This window comes from Orcinus orca, chromosome 2 (genome assembly GCF_937001465.1).
Source record: "Orcinus orca chromosome 2, mOrcOrc1.1, whole genome shotgun sequence".
NCBI classification, from domain to species: domain Eukaryota; kingdom Metazoa; phylum Chordata; class Mammalia; order Artiodactyla; family Delphinidae; genus Orcinus; species Orcinus orca.
Window position 1 is genome coordinate 83543159 of NC_064560.1, and position 12698 is coordinate 83555856.

Sequence of the window (12698 nt, forward strand, 5' to 3'; positions counted from 1 at the left end):
GTCTTTCTGTGAATGTGGTTTTTGTTCCACAGGCTACGGGATTGTTGTTCTTCTTGCTTCTGCTGTCTGCCCTCTGGTGGATGAGGCTGTCTAAGAGGTTTGTGCAAGTTTCCTGATGGGAGGGACTGGTGGTGGGTAGAGCTGGGTGTTGCTCTGTTGGGCAGAGCTCAGTAAAACTTTAATTCGATTGTCTGCTGATGGGTGGGGCTGGGTTCCCTCCCTGTTGGTTGTTTGGCCTGAGGCGACCCAACACTGGAGCCTACACAGGCATTTTGGTGGGGCTAATGGCGGACTCTGGGAGGGCTCACGCCAAGGAGTACTTCCCAGAACTTCTGCTGCCAGTGTCCTTGTCCTCACAGTGAGCCACAGCCACCCCCTGCCTCTGCGGGAGACCCTCCAACACCAGCAGGTAGGTCTGGTTCAGTCTCTTATGGGGTCAATGCTCCTTCCCCTGGGTCCCGGTGTGCACAGACTACTTTGTGTGTGCCCTCCAAGAGTGCAGTCTCTGTTTCCCCCAGTTCTGTCGAAGTCCTGCAATCCATTCCCACTGGCCTTCAAAGTCTGATTCTCTCGAAATTCCTCTTCCCATTGCCGGACCCCCAGGTTGGGAAGCCTGATGTGGGGCTCAGAACCTTCACTCTAGTGGGTGGAATTCTGTGGTATAAGTGTTCTCCAGTTTGTGAGTCACCCACGCAGCAGTTATGGGATTTGATTTTATTGTGATTGCACCCCTCCTACCGTCTCATTGTGGCTTCTCCTTTGTCTTTGGATTTGGGGTATCTTTTTTGGTGAGTTCCAGTGTCTTCCTGTTGATGATTGTTCAGCAGTTAGTTGTGATTCCGGTGCTCTCGCAAGAGGGAGTGAGAGCACGTCCTACTACTTTGCCATCTTGAACCAATCTCTCTAGCTAATGTTTTGATTTCTCCTATTTATAAATGAAGGTCTAGAGCCTTACTCTCCACATGAATTCTGCTGCACACTGGTTCCGCGGGATATTAAAAGAGATCATAAGAAAAAAGTTCAGTGGTTCTGCAAGTGTGAGAAATGATGAGTTAAACAAAATATTTTTTAAAGTTACTGAAGAAATCACACTAAATAATGGTGAGGATATGGAGCCACAGAAACTCTCACACGTTTCTGGGGGGAGAGTGTAAACTGGTACTCTGGAAACTAGTTTGGCAGTTTGCATACACCTGTAAATTCCATTTCTGGGTGTAACTATCCAGGAAAAAGGTGAAACTTGTTCACAAAAAGTGTAGTACAGAGAAGTATTTATAGCAACTTTGTTCAAGCAAAAACTGGAAAACTCTATTTACCAACAGGAAGAGAGATAAACACATTGTAATAAATATGTATCTTACAGTGGGATACTCCTCAACCGTTAAAGGTAATGAACCACAGACACATGCAGCAACATGGGTGGACTGTACAGATACTATTTTGAGTGAAAGAAGCCAGACACAGAGGAGCACACGCTGTATAAGAATCCATATACGTGAAGCTTTAGAATAGGCAAAACTAATCTATCGTTATAAAGCAGTTGCCTTGGGGGTGGGGGTAGGGGTGATGGGCAAGGGATGTGAGGGGACTTTCTGGGGTGATGAAAATGTTCAAAATCTTGATACAAATGTGGGTTATATGGGTGTGATCTTTTGTCAAAATTCACTGAACGTGGTAACTGCACTGAATGTCAATTAGACAATGAAAGTGCCTGCAAGATCTCTCGGAACCTTTGATAAGCTAAGACATATTATGAATATCAAGAGCGGGGTGTGGCACACAGGGTTTCCGGCCTAATCTGAGCCTTGCTGGAGGGGTGTGGGCAGAAAGTGTTCCCTCCTAAGTGTAGGAACTGGGAGCAAATGGCTGTGTCGGGCACGAGCCACAGGATTCCTTGTGCCTAGTGTCCCAGGTCTCTTAGAGTGCTGCCTGCACCAAGAGGCCGGGGCTGGGGAGGGGCAGGTCTCTGTGCCCTGCTCTGGGGAGTCCAGGCCATGCCACCTGCTCCCCACCCACCCAGTCCTACAGCTTCTGCTAGTGGGGCCTCAGGGTGTCCACAAGGGGATTAGGCTGTAATAGTCAATAGCAGTAGAGAAGTTTCTGGCATGGTGGGAGCTACCACTGCTACCAAGACCCACTTATGCTTCCCTCTGTGGTGGTTGTGGGGTCCTATCCCCTCTGTCCTGTGCAGGCCTTCCAGAGCCCTCACTGACTCAGCACACAGTCCTAATCCGGCAAAGCCTGGAGACAAAGCCTGGGCTGGGTCCAGCTCCAGAGGCCCCCTCCCACCCCTTTGCTCAGCCCTGCCGCCCAGACTCAGGAGGCTCTCAGGGCTCTGGTGGAAAAACTGGTCCACAGACTTCTCTGAGTGGGTCACGGGCTATGCTGCACCAGTGGGCTTCTCATTTTGCTTGTTCTCATCTGCTTCTCAGCTTCTAGAAATCCTGCAGAATGACTAATTTGTCAATGGTACTTTTGCCGTTTTCGAACACTGCTATAGAGATGTTCTTATTTTTCTCTTCTGTCAATACAAATGGGGCAGAACAGGTAATTTATGAATGAACCAGGGTGTGTGTGTGTGAATGTCCATTCAGCCTGAGCCCAGGCGAAAAGAAGGGGCTGGAGGAGAGACCGGAGAGGCGGCCTGGCAGGCAGTGGACAGCCAGCCCCATGAAAGGTCCTTGCTACGCACGGGAATGACATTGCTGTGCGGTGGGCCTGACAGATGCTCCATGGGAGATTAGGAAATAAGTCTGCATCTCCCCTGGGCCCTGATACCATCAGCGGTTAAGAGGCCTGTCCGATTTCATTACAAATCTTCCATTCCCAGGGCTTAGAGCTCAGCCTCCAGACTCACAGGTGTGGGAGGACAGTGGGCCACAGCAAGGGCATTTTGCTTTTAATTGTGGTCATTAATCTGACACCAACAGCTGGTCTATCCTGCAGGTGAAGGGGGGGGTGACAGGAAAGCCAACAACTGGGAGCCTGCTGACTCTGCTGCTTTGCTCTCTAGGAAGTGGGGAGAGAGAGGGAAAAGCTTCCTAATCTTGCTTTCAGGGCCCCCTTTCCTGGCCTCACTGGGAAGGATCTAGGTTTGCTTTCTCCCCGGATTTTGTGGGAGTTTCCTGGAGCCTGTAGATGACTAGCTCCCAAGTCATGTTCCTCTTATTTTCCAGGGCCACAGTGGTGTATGGTGGCACCTTGCCTCAGGCCAGGCCCTGTCCCAAAGTCAGGTTATGTCCCAGTGAGAAGGGTGGAGTGGGACTCCTTACCAGGGCTTACCAGGTAAGCATCTGGAGCAGCCCAATGAGGCGCACGACACAGTAGGGAGAGGCCCAGAGCCAGATGGGACAGAGCTAGAGAGAAGGCCAGCATAGCCACAAAATGGGAAGGTGGGCCAGACAGTGTATGTGTGTGCACATGTTTGCGTGTGATGGGGAGGGTGGACAGGAGAATTTCACCCTGGCAAATTCTATCCCATCTCCATCCATCCACAACCCTGAGCTGGCACTCCACAGGAACAGCTCTGACAGGCCCCGGGGGCGATTTAGAGGCGTGGGTCCACCCTGGGAGCTTGCCAGCATCGGACAAGTACCCAGTGGCAGATGGGCCAGAATGGGGCAGAGAGCAGGTGGGGAGAGGCCCCATGGGGTTGGGGAGGATGTAGGCAGATAAGAGACCTTGAAGGTTGAATGGAATCCTGACAGGCAGAGACAGCGTGGTGAGTACATGGGGAAGGGGTGTACTGCTGGGTGTCCTGGCAAAGCACTGACCAAAGGGTTTGCTGAAGGGTGGGGACCTACTAAAAAGAGGGTCCACTAACAGTGAGCTTGATTCCTAGGTGGCAGGCCTGGGGTCCAATTTCTGGGGTTAGAGGCTGCCTCTGTGAGGACACCTTTCGGAAGATGGTCCTCAGACCCCCTCAGCCTGAAGGGGGCCAAGAGCAAGGCTGGGGCAGCCATAATCACAGCAGTCATCGACTACCATGTGCCAGGACCCTGGGGACCCCACGCCAGCCCTGGGGGCGGGGGCTGATGCCGGCGTGGTGAGTCACTGAGGCTTGGAGAGGACAGGGACTGGTCCAGGGTCACACAGGGCGAAGCGTGTTTGAACCCAGGCCCTTCTTGCTATACTGTGGGGCCTTCAAGAGGGAAGTGCAGCCTGGCTCAACTCCTCCCACCAGCAAGAAGGGCCTGGGCATGGATGGGGGAGGAAACAAGATGCCCAGGTCGGCCCTGGTGCTTCTGCAGATGACGTTTGGCGCTGGGAAGGTCTTTCGATTCCTCAAAGGAAAACCTAGACACTTGTCATCTATTAGGGATAATTTGGGGTAAAGAGTCAATAAGGCCCCATTTGAACGTGGAGTACACTTATTTGGTTGGGGTAGGTCTGGCTCAGCCTGGGGAGCTGCTGCTTGCTCTCCCACTTGCGAAGCTTAGTGACCTTGGGCAAGTCATCGCCCCTCTCCATGCCCAGGCTTTCTCACTGGTGAAATAGGGTAAGAACAGGATCCACCTCACAGGGTTATACTGAAGATGGAATGCATCATGCAGGCAAAGCACAGGTAATGGTATCTGGCTGAAGAAAGCTGCTAGAGGTGAGCTATTGCTGCCATTGCAAGTCTTAGCACCTCGCAGAACCATTCAGAGGAAGAACAACAACTATTCAACAACAACTTGGCTCCAAGTTGCCAAGGAGCTTGTCCACAAGGGAAGGTGTCACCCCTCCCTTCCTCCTCACCTGCTCCCTCCCAGGGTTTCCTCGGGACACCTGACCAAGCCAGGAAACGTTGACTCTACTTCGTAAATATTTCAGGACCCAGCGCTGCTCTTCCATCTCTATGGCAATGAGCTGAGCTGAGGGGCTCCCAGCTTCCCTCACCTTACAGGCAGGTTCTCCCTGCCCATAGATTCCCCCTCTGGACCCTCCTCTACTGCAGCAGCTAGAGGGATTTTCCTCCAGTGCAAATCTGAGCTTCTGAGAGCCTCCTGTGACTCTCACGTGTTTGCCGGAACATGCCAGAATAAACTTGGCTTTGCACTTGCAGACATTCCTCTGTCTGGAATGCCCTTCTCCCCATTTTGTCCACCTGCTGAACTCCCTTTTATCCTTCAAAATCTAGTGCTGACACACCTCATCTTGAAGGCTTCCAGACCACCCTTCCTCCCCAACAAGTCTGAGGCAATATGCCTGGTCTTTTATGCTGCCTTTATGTTGTGTGGACCCCTCTGTTGTCACCCAGTTTACATAATCGTTACCATTGTGCATTCTCCTTTGGACCTATCTCCACCCTCACCCCTAATCCAGGGTCTGGCTCATGCCAGTTTTAGCTGACCCAAACTGAATTTGTTATTAGTCAAATATTCCATGAGCTATAGATGTCACTAGATCAGGGCCACACTGTGTGGCCTTGGTCATGCCCTTTCCCTCTCTGGGCTGCAGTTTCAGCATCTCTATAATGAGGAAGCTGCCAGGGTCTCTGGGTTGTTCTGAGTTTCTGGAACTTCCCAGGTCTGCCTGCCTACTCTAGGGGTGGACAAAAAGTTTGGGGGGGGGGTCTCCATGCCTCGCAGACCACCTACTTCTCTGGTCAGCTGTGCCCACGGGAACCAGCAACTTCATCCCCCTGGAATCTGGTGACTAGCATTCTTGGGAAACACAAGGATGTTTGCAGAACTTAATATTTCTTTCTTTTCCCCCAAGCAATGGATAAACCTCATTAAGCCAAGACAAGAGAACTGGGTCATGCCCTGCTGATGCCAAGCAGGGGCTTGTGAATGAAGCAGGCTGTTGAATTTCAGACATAAGAAATAATCTGCTCCTTGCACCCGCCTGATCACTTTATTAGCACAAAAGATAAATTTAAACCTCTGACTTATGACAAAAGGAAGTAAGTCTGCACTATCCTCCTAATTAAATCAAGAGAAGCCAGCTAGATGCAAGGACACCAGGCCCACTCAATTAATTAACATTTATTACAATCAGAAAATAATCTAATTCAATTAAAATGTCTCCACAAAAGCGGTTTAATGACTTTCCCCAAAATAAAGTACATTCGACTGGAGCATTTATTATGCCAGGGACCAGTGTCATTCATGAGGGAGCTGAAATGACAGCCCTGATGTGGCTCTGTGGAAAGGGGAGGACAGGGCAGGCGGGGCCGGGGAGGGCTTGGCCGAACCTCTCGTCAAGAGAGAGGGGATGCTTCTGGACAGCAACCCTCTAGTGAAGAGGCAGGCCCAGAGCCAGAGGAGCTGCCCACAGCTGCCTTCACCCTCACCCCCACTTCCTGCTTCAGACCCCTTCCCTCCTGCCAGCTCATCACTGTGCCTGGTACCCCCTTCCCCTTATAGGATCAAGCTTGGGTAAGGTAAGGAATTAAGGGGCAGGCTTGGATTCAGGAGCCTGAGCCCCTTTCTGCCTGTGTCACCTTGGGCAGGTAGGAGGTGTTTAGAGAAAGGACTGTTAGCAGGGCTTTCTGAAACTTAGCCAGGAGATATTTGCAAAGCTGGAGAAACTGCCATTTGAAAGCTGCAAGCAGTTTTCTGACTCTCATGAGGCAGAGATTTGAATTCATAGTGCCTTTGTTCAGCAAAAATCCCTTGGTGGGTCCTTAGTTATAAAAACAGAAAGCAAATACTTGGAGCTCATCCTTTGGAGCTAACAATATCTGAGCACGTACTATTGCCAGGCAGAGGGCTAAACACATTTGTTGGACTACGTCCTTTAATCCTCATAACAACCCTGCAAGTTAGAACTCTCCATTGAAACCAAGGCTCAAAGTGTGCCTGAGGACCACGGTTAGTTAGAGGCGAACCCTGGATCCAAACCTGGGCAGCCAGACTCAGGGCAGAGAGGCCCCCAGCAAGCTCAGAATAACTGTGGGACTCGGCGGGGGTGGGGGTGGGGGCGGAGGGAGGCCTCTGTCATTGGACTTGGGTGAGGCCCCAGAGTCTGTCCTTTGGAAAAGCCCCCTGGAGACTCTGGTGCTCTGATCTTGGAGACTGAAATCTCTACATCCACCCTGTCTCCTGGCGTCACACCTTGACCAACACCCCTGCTCAGCTGTGGCCTCAGAAAAAGGACAGTATGAATTAAGCCCCTTCTCATCCAATTCAATTGCACCTACATTGTCTGAACTTTATACAGTCACCAGCGTTGAGTATAAGCTTTAAAAAGAGCTCTGTTAACTTGATAGGCAGAAAATGGGAGGCCAACAACAGGATCCTAACTAAAAAAGAAAAAGGCGGAGGAAACAACACTTGCGGGATATATAGCAAATGTTAGTGATGGTCACTTCTGCATGGTGACCAGCTTCTGGTGGGTCAACTTTATTTTCGATTTTCTACTGTAAACAGACATCACTTTTATAATCAGAAAAAGCTATGAAAATGGTTTTTAGGTATGCCCTCTTAGTTTTTCATTTCTCTTATTTCTAGAAAGTTTAAGTGTTTGGATTCTTCTATGACTTGTCTGTTCTCATCTCTCTATTGGCATTTTATGTTCTTAATGATGTGTATAAGCTTTTTATAACAGGATTTTAACCCTATGTCCATTATATTTGTTGAAATGGTTTTCCTGGCTGGTTATTTACTTTTCAATTTTGTTTCTAATGTTTTCAGTGCTCGAAGGTTTATCATCTTTATGTAGTCAAACCTATTGATCTTTTCCTTTCAGGTGCCTTCTGTTGCTTTATAAGTTAGAAAATCCTTTATCAACAGCAGATAAAACAGGTATTGACTTAGCTTTCTTCCTAGTTCTTAGGGTTTCTTTTCTTTTTTCTTTCCTTTGTGCCATGTAGCTCCTTGTTTGATCTGCTTGGATTTATTTGAGTTTACAGAGTGCAGATTATTTTCCAAATAGCTAACTGATTGTACCAGCACATCTTATTGGATAAGACTTTCTTTCCCTTCCATATGGTAATATCTTACTGATCCTATATTGCATTTTTGTAGATAATAAGCTTTGTTTTTAAGTTACCTATTCCATTACACTGACCTTTTTTTTCTTGTATCTGTATCACACTGTTTTATTGATCATAGCTTTTTCATATACTTAAATAGCCTCTCAATTTCAATAATTCCTGGGTTTCTTTCACCTATTCATTCTTCCAAGTGCCTCTGAGAACCATTCTGTAAAGATCAAAACAGCAACAACAACCCACTGAGGTTTAAGATTCAAATTTCATTGAAATATTTGAGGAGATACATGGCCTTTCTACCCAACCTGGGGGCTCATCTCTCTATCTGCGCATCTTCCATTATAATTCTTGGGAGAGTTTTGTAGTTGCTCGTATTTCTTTGTTTACCCATCCCTACAAGAATGTGACTAGATGCCCAGAGAAGCAGAAATGATAAGAAGAATAAATTTACATATGTTATATAATACTGTCATTTTTAGTGAGAGAAGCTGTCTTTTGAAAAGTGCCATGATCGTGATGTCTATTGGGTCAGCCCTTAAGTGAGTTAAGTGAGGAAAGCAATTTGAAGAATATTGTACACATCGTACAGGTGTATGTGTATGTTTTGCACAAAAATGGGGCAAGGGGTTGAGCACTTTACCATCTAGATCACCACGGCATGGGGGGAATGGAGAGGGTGGAGGAATGGAAGGTAGATTCCCGTCCATCCCTTTGCTTCCCACCCCCACCCCTACACACAGGAAAAGAAAGTTGCCAAAGTGGCCAGTTACCTCTATGGTGGCTGATGGTCACTCAGTTGCCTTTTTTTGTCCCAGAAGCAGTCCTAGGAGGCCCCCATGGTAGGCACCTGCTGGGCGGGTGAAACTGGGGTTTACTTGCTTGGCAAACTTTGCCCCTCTCCACCTGCAGAGTTGGGCTGGGGGGAGGCAAGTCTGCTCTGGGGCATCTTGAGTGGGAAGTTTCCACAGGCGGCCAGTACCTCCCTCTCCTCAGCAGACACCCCGTTCCTGGCCAGCTCCTTACAGAAGGAGCCAGGATCTGACTGCTCAGCCTGGCAGGCCCTTTCTGGATTTGCCCCCTTCCCCATCCCCACTCTGCTTGCTTCAGGAAGCCTTCCTAGGCTGCCCCAGTCTGTCACGGTTGGAGTGAATGACCCTAGGACCCAGTTATACATTGGCATAGAAACAGGCTAGCAGACTTGTGACGTGGTGGGGAAGAGAACTGGCTTCTGAGTGAGCCAGGCTGGGCTTGAATCTCAGCCCTACTACTTACCAGCTGTGCAGCCTTGGACAAGTTTTTCTTTTTTTTTTTTTTAACATCTTTATTGGAGTATAATTGCTTTACAATTGTGTGTTAGTTTCTGCTGTATAACAAAGTGAATCAGCCATACAGATACATACATCCCTATATCTCCTCCCTCTTGCGTCTCCCTCCCACCCTCCCTATCCCACCCCTCTAGGTGGTCACAGAGCACCGAGCTGATCTCCCTGTGCTAGGTAGCTGATTCCCACTAGCTATCTATTTTACACTTGATAGTGTATATACGTCCATGCCACTGTCTCACTTCGTCCCAGCTTCCCCTTCCCCCTCCCTGTGTCCTCAAGTCCATTCTCTACGTCTGCGTCTTTATTTGGCCAAGTTTCTTACTCACTCTGAGTTTCAATCTCCTCATGTGTAGAATGGGGGTCAGAGGGCTGGAGTGAGGATGGGCAGTGGGGAAGCCCGGCCCAGGACCCGTGGGCTGCAGTTCTGCCCCTGCCCCTCCTGCGAGTCTCGCTCAGACTCTTGAGGAGACAGATGGGAGGAGAGAGCGGAGGCAGGAGGCAGGACACACACCAGGCCGAGAGCTGAGTCTGAGGTGCAAGTTGGCGACTGCAGACAGCTGAGGGAACACTTCCAGCTGGAGTCACCCCAACAGCTTCTTGGCTGAATGGGGCCCTGAAGAATGGGGAGGAAAAAGGACAAGAACCCTGTGGGCAGGGAAATCTCCAGGTGTGTTTGACGAGCAGCAAGGAGGCCAGCCGAAGCAGGCCTGGGGGTCTGGTCAGCAGTAAGCATGACCGGGTGGCGGGACTCGGGCTCTGCAATTGGGTTGTCTTCTCTGGGCACCAGGAAGCCACTGATTATTCTGGGGCAACAGCAGGGGGTAAGGGAGGAAGGCCATGAGCTCTGGGAAGCTGGGAGGAGGAGCCGGACCGTCTTGAGGACAAATGCTAGTTCCCTCACTAGGGATTTGGGGCAAACAAAACCTCTCTGGCTTGTCTTCTCATGGGTAAAATGGGGATAATTCTAGAACCTACCTCATAGGGTTGTTGTGAAGATAAAATGGAGCTAGTTCAACCCTAAGAAGCTGTCCCTTGCTCTCCTTTGCGCTCCGAGGAAACAGCACTGACAAGAAGGCACACAGATCTGGGTTCATACCCTGAGTCTGATTAGTTGAGTGAAAATGGGCAGAATGGAGCCATCTCCTTGGAAGGCTGTGGGGATGAAGCACACTCTCACCTTTGGTAGTGTTGACGCTCCCACCGGCGGCAGCCCAGGGCCTCTCTGAGCAGTGCCCAGGCCACAGAGCGTGGGGGAAAGGCTGGCTGCCCTGACCTGCAGGAGGCCCAGGGTCAGGAGGCAGAGGTAAGTCAGTGGGGGACGCTGAGCCACTCAGAGCCTGAGGGAAAGAGGCCTGCAGAGCCTGACACCCACAGTGGGGCTCTGTCCTCAGCATTGGGGAGGGGCCTGGGTGGCCTGGCCTGGGATGGCCGTGGCAGCAGGGTTAGGGTGTTTTCGGATGTGCCCTGGGTGTGTGGTGGAGGGAGGTGCAGGGAGAAAAGGCGCTTGTGGGGAGAGGAAGAGCTGATAAGGAGCCACGGCCTTGCAGGTTTTCACGCTGCCTGACCTCCGACCCCTGGTTCCAAGACTCCAGCCCAGGTGTAGGCTGCTGAGTGATGGGTGGTGGAGGTGATGGACTCAGAGAGCTGACAGCTCTGTCCCCCGACAGAGACTCGGAGCCCCTCTACTCCTGGGGCCCCCGGGTCCCCCTCACCGAGCACATTCCCCAGCACCCAGTAGCCCTGCTTGGATTCTCAAACTGGGACTGGTGACCAGTAAGGCTCAGCCTTTTGGTTGCTTCCGTGTACCTTCCAGAGGGTAAGGGAATAGTTGGTTGGGATATGTGTGTGCAGAGAGTTATGTTACCTCCAGGAGATCGGGGGTTCTACCCAGGCAGCCTGTTTCCACTCAGAGGTCTGCAAGTTTGAGAGAACCGGACCTTGGCAGCCAACTCCCTACTCACCACCCCCACCCCCACCCCCGTATGCAATCCAATTTTTAAGTTTCAGCTGTTAATTACCTCGACCTGCTCTTACTGGCAACCTGTGATCCGCCAACTGCAGTTCTTGGCTCCTGAGGCACTAATGAAGTTCTTTCCCTTGTAGAGCACAGGCTCACTTAAAAGGAAGTATAATTTGCTAGGCCTTGGAAAGCAGCAAGAGCTCCCGGAGCAGAGGGTGTACACTCAGTGCCAGGCATCCAGAGAGCTTCTCGTACCAGTTAATTCCAGGTAGGAAAGAACTCAAGATTCTTTGTGGCCTGCGTTGAAAGAAGCCAGTTCTCAGGCATGTAGGAAGCCAAAGGCCCTACTCAAATGTCAGTGGCCCATCACCTCTGGACAACCCAGAATCAAAAGGGAAGAGTGGTCTTCCTGAGGGCCCACTAACGGAATTCCTAGGAATGGATCCCATGCTGTGCAAGGTGATGGAGGGGAAATAGGATCTGTCTCCAGCTATACCAAAGGACAAAGGGATCCCATTGATGCCCGTGCTCCACCTCACTTGGAGTCAGGCTTGGGCAGCCCTGAACTGGTCCCACCATCCAAGCTTGTATCTTTTCAGGGCCCCCGGTTGGCCACTCACCAGCAGAACATTAGACAGCAACCCAAGCCTAGTGTGCGCCATCCCTGGAACAGCTCCAGCTGTCTGTCTTTGTCTTTGGTTCTCTTCCTCCAGAAGCCAGTGTGCTGTGCTCACAATGAGGAAGGCTAGCTCCCCGGCTCCTCTCCAGCAAGCAGAGCCCGTGTCCCTGGGGGTCGTCTCTCAGTTTTTTTGCTGACCCTTCCTCCTAGGCCCAGGCAACAGAGAGAGCTTTGAGGCCCACATCAATATGGGTGTTGCCTCCTCAGCTACATAAAACTTGAGTATGGCAATCAGTTTTCTGGAATATCCCTTAAATACCATGTCTGAAAATTCCAGAGTGGAGAGAAGCAGAAACACTGGGCTGGAGATAGTGCCCACTGTCCGGGGTTTAGAGCTCATGTTTGCACTTTCACTCATTCTACTCCAATAACGTGCCAGCTGTCACTGCCACCGCCCACTGCCGACTCGTCCTGCGTGAGCCCGGTGGCCTCCTCTCCCGGCTCCTGAAGTGTCTACACATTGGCTTGTCTGCCTTTGTGAGGACACTGTGTGTGACCGTGTATCTTTAGGAACAGGCAAACGATGTGGATTCTGTAGCAGATGACATTGTACAAGGCCCTGCCTTGCTCATATTGTCTGCAGAGCTCTGAGATGGCCACTCAGCCTGCTAACCAAACCTCTCAAACGTGTAATAGTACAAACCCAGGAAGTCTATATGGTGACTGGTCACCAGGGGGCGATCTCACACAGCAAACCCGCAGCCCTCTGAGCTCTGGGGGAAAGCTGAAGGCCTTCTCGTTCCCTTCCTTGCCTAGTTTTCTCAGTTTAGGGAGGGAACGAATCGAAATATAGTCCAGGTCAGCAGGGAGGAG

The 12698-nt window shown here is 50.5% G+C and overlaps 1 long non-coding RNA gene across 1 annotated transcript in view; it reads left to right on the forward strand.

Moving 5' to 3' along the window:
• Positions 1–222: 222 nt before the first annotated feature.
• The window catches only part of LOC117203838 (uncharacterized), a 47530-nt gene continuing 35054 nt past the window's right edge, over positions 223–12698 (forward strand). The window contains exon 1 of the long non-coding RNA XR_007475883.1: positions 223–409. This is a non-coding gene — a long non-coding RNA (uncharacterized LOC117203838). The remainder of the gene's footprint in view (positions 410–12698) is intronic.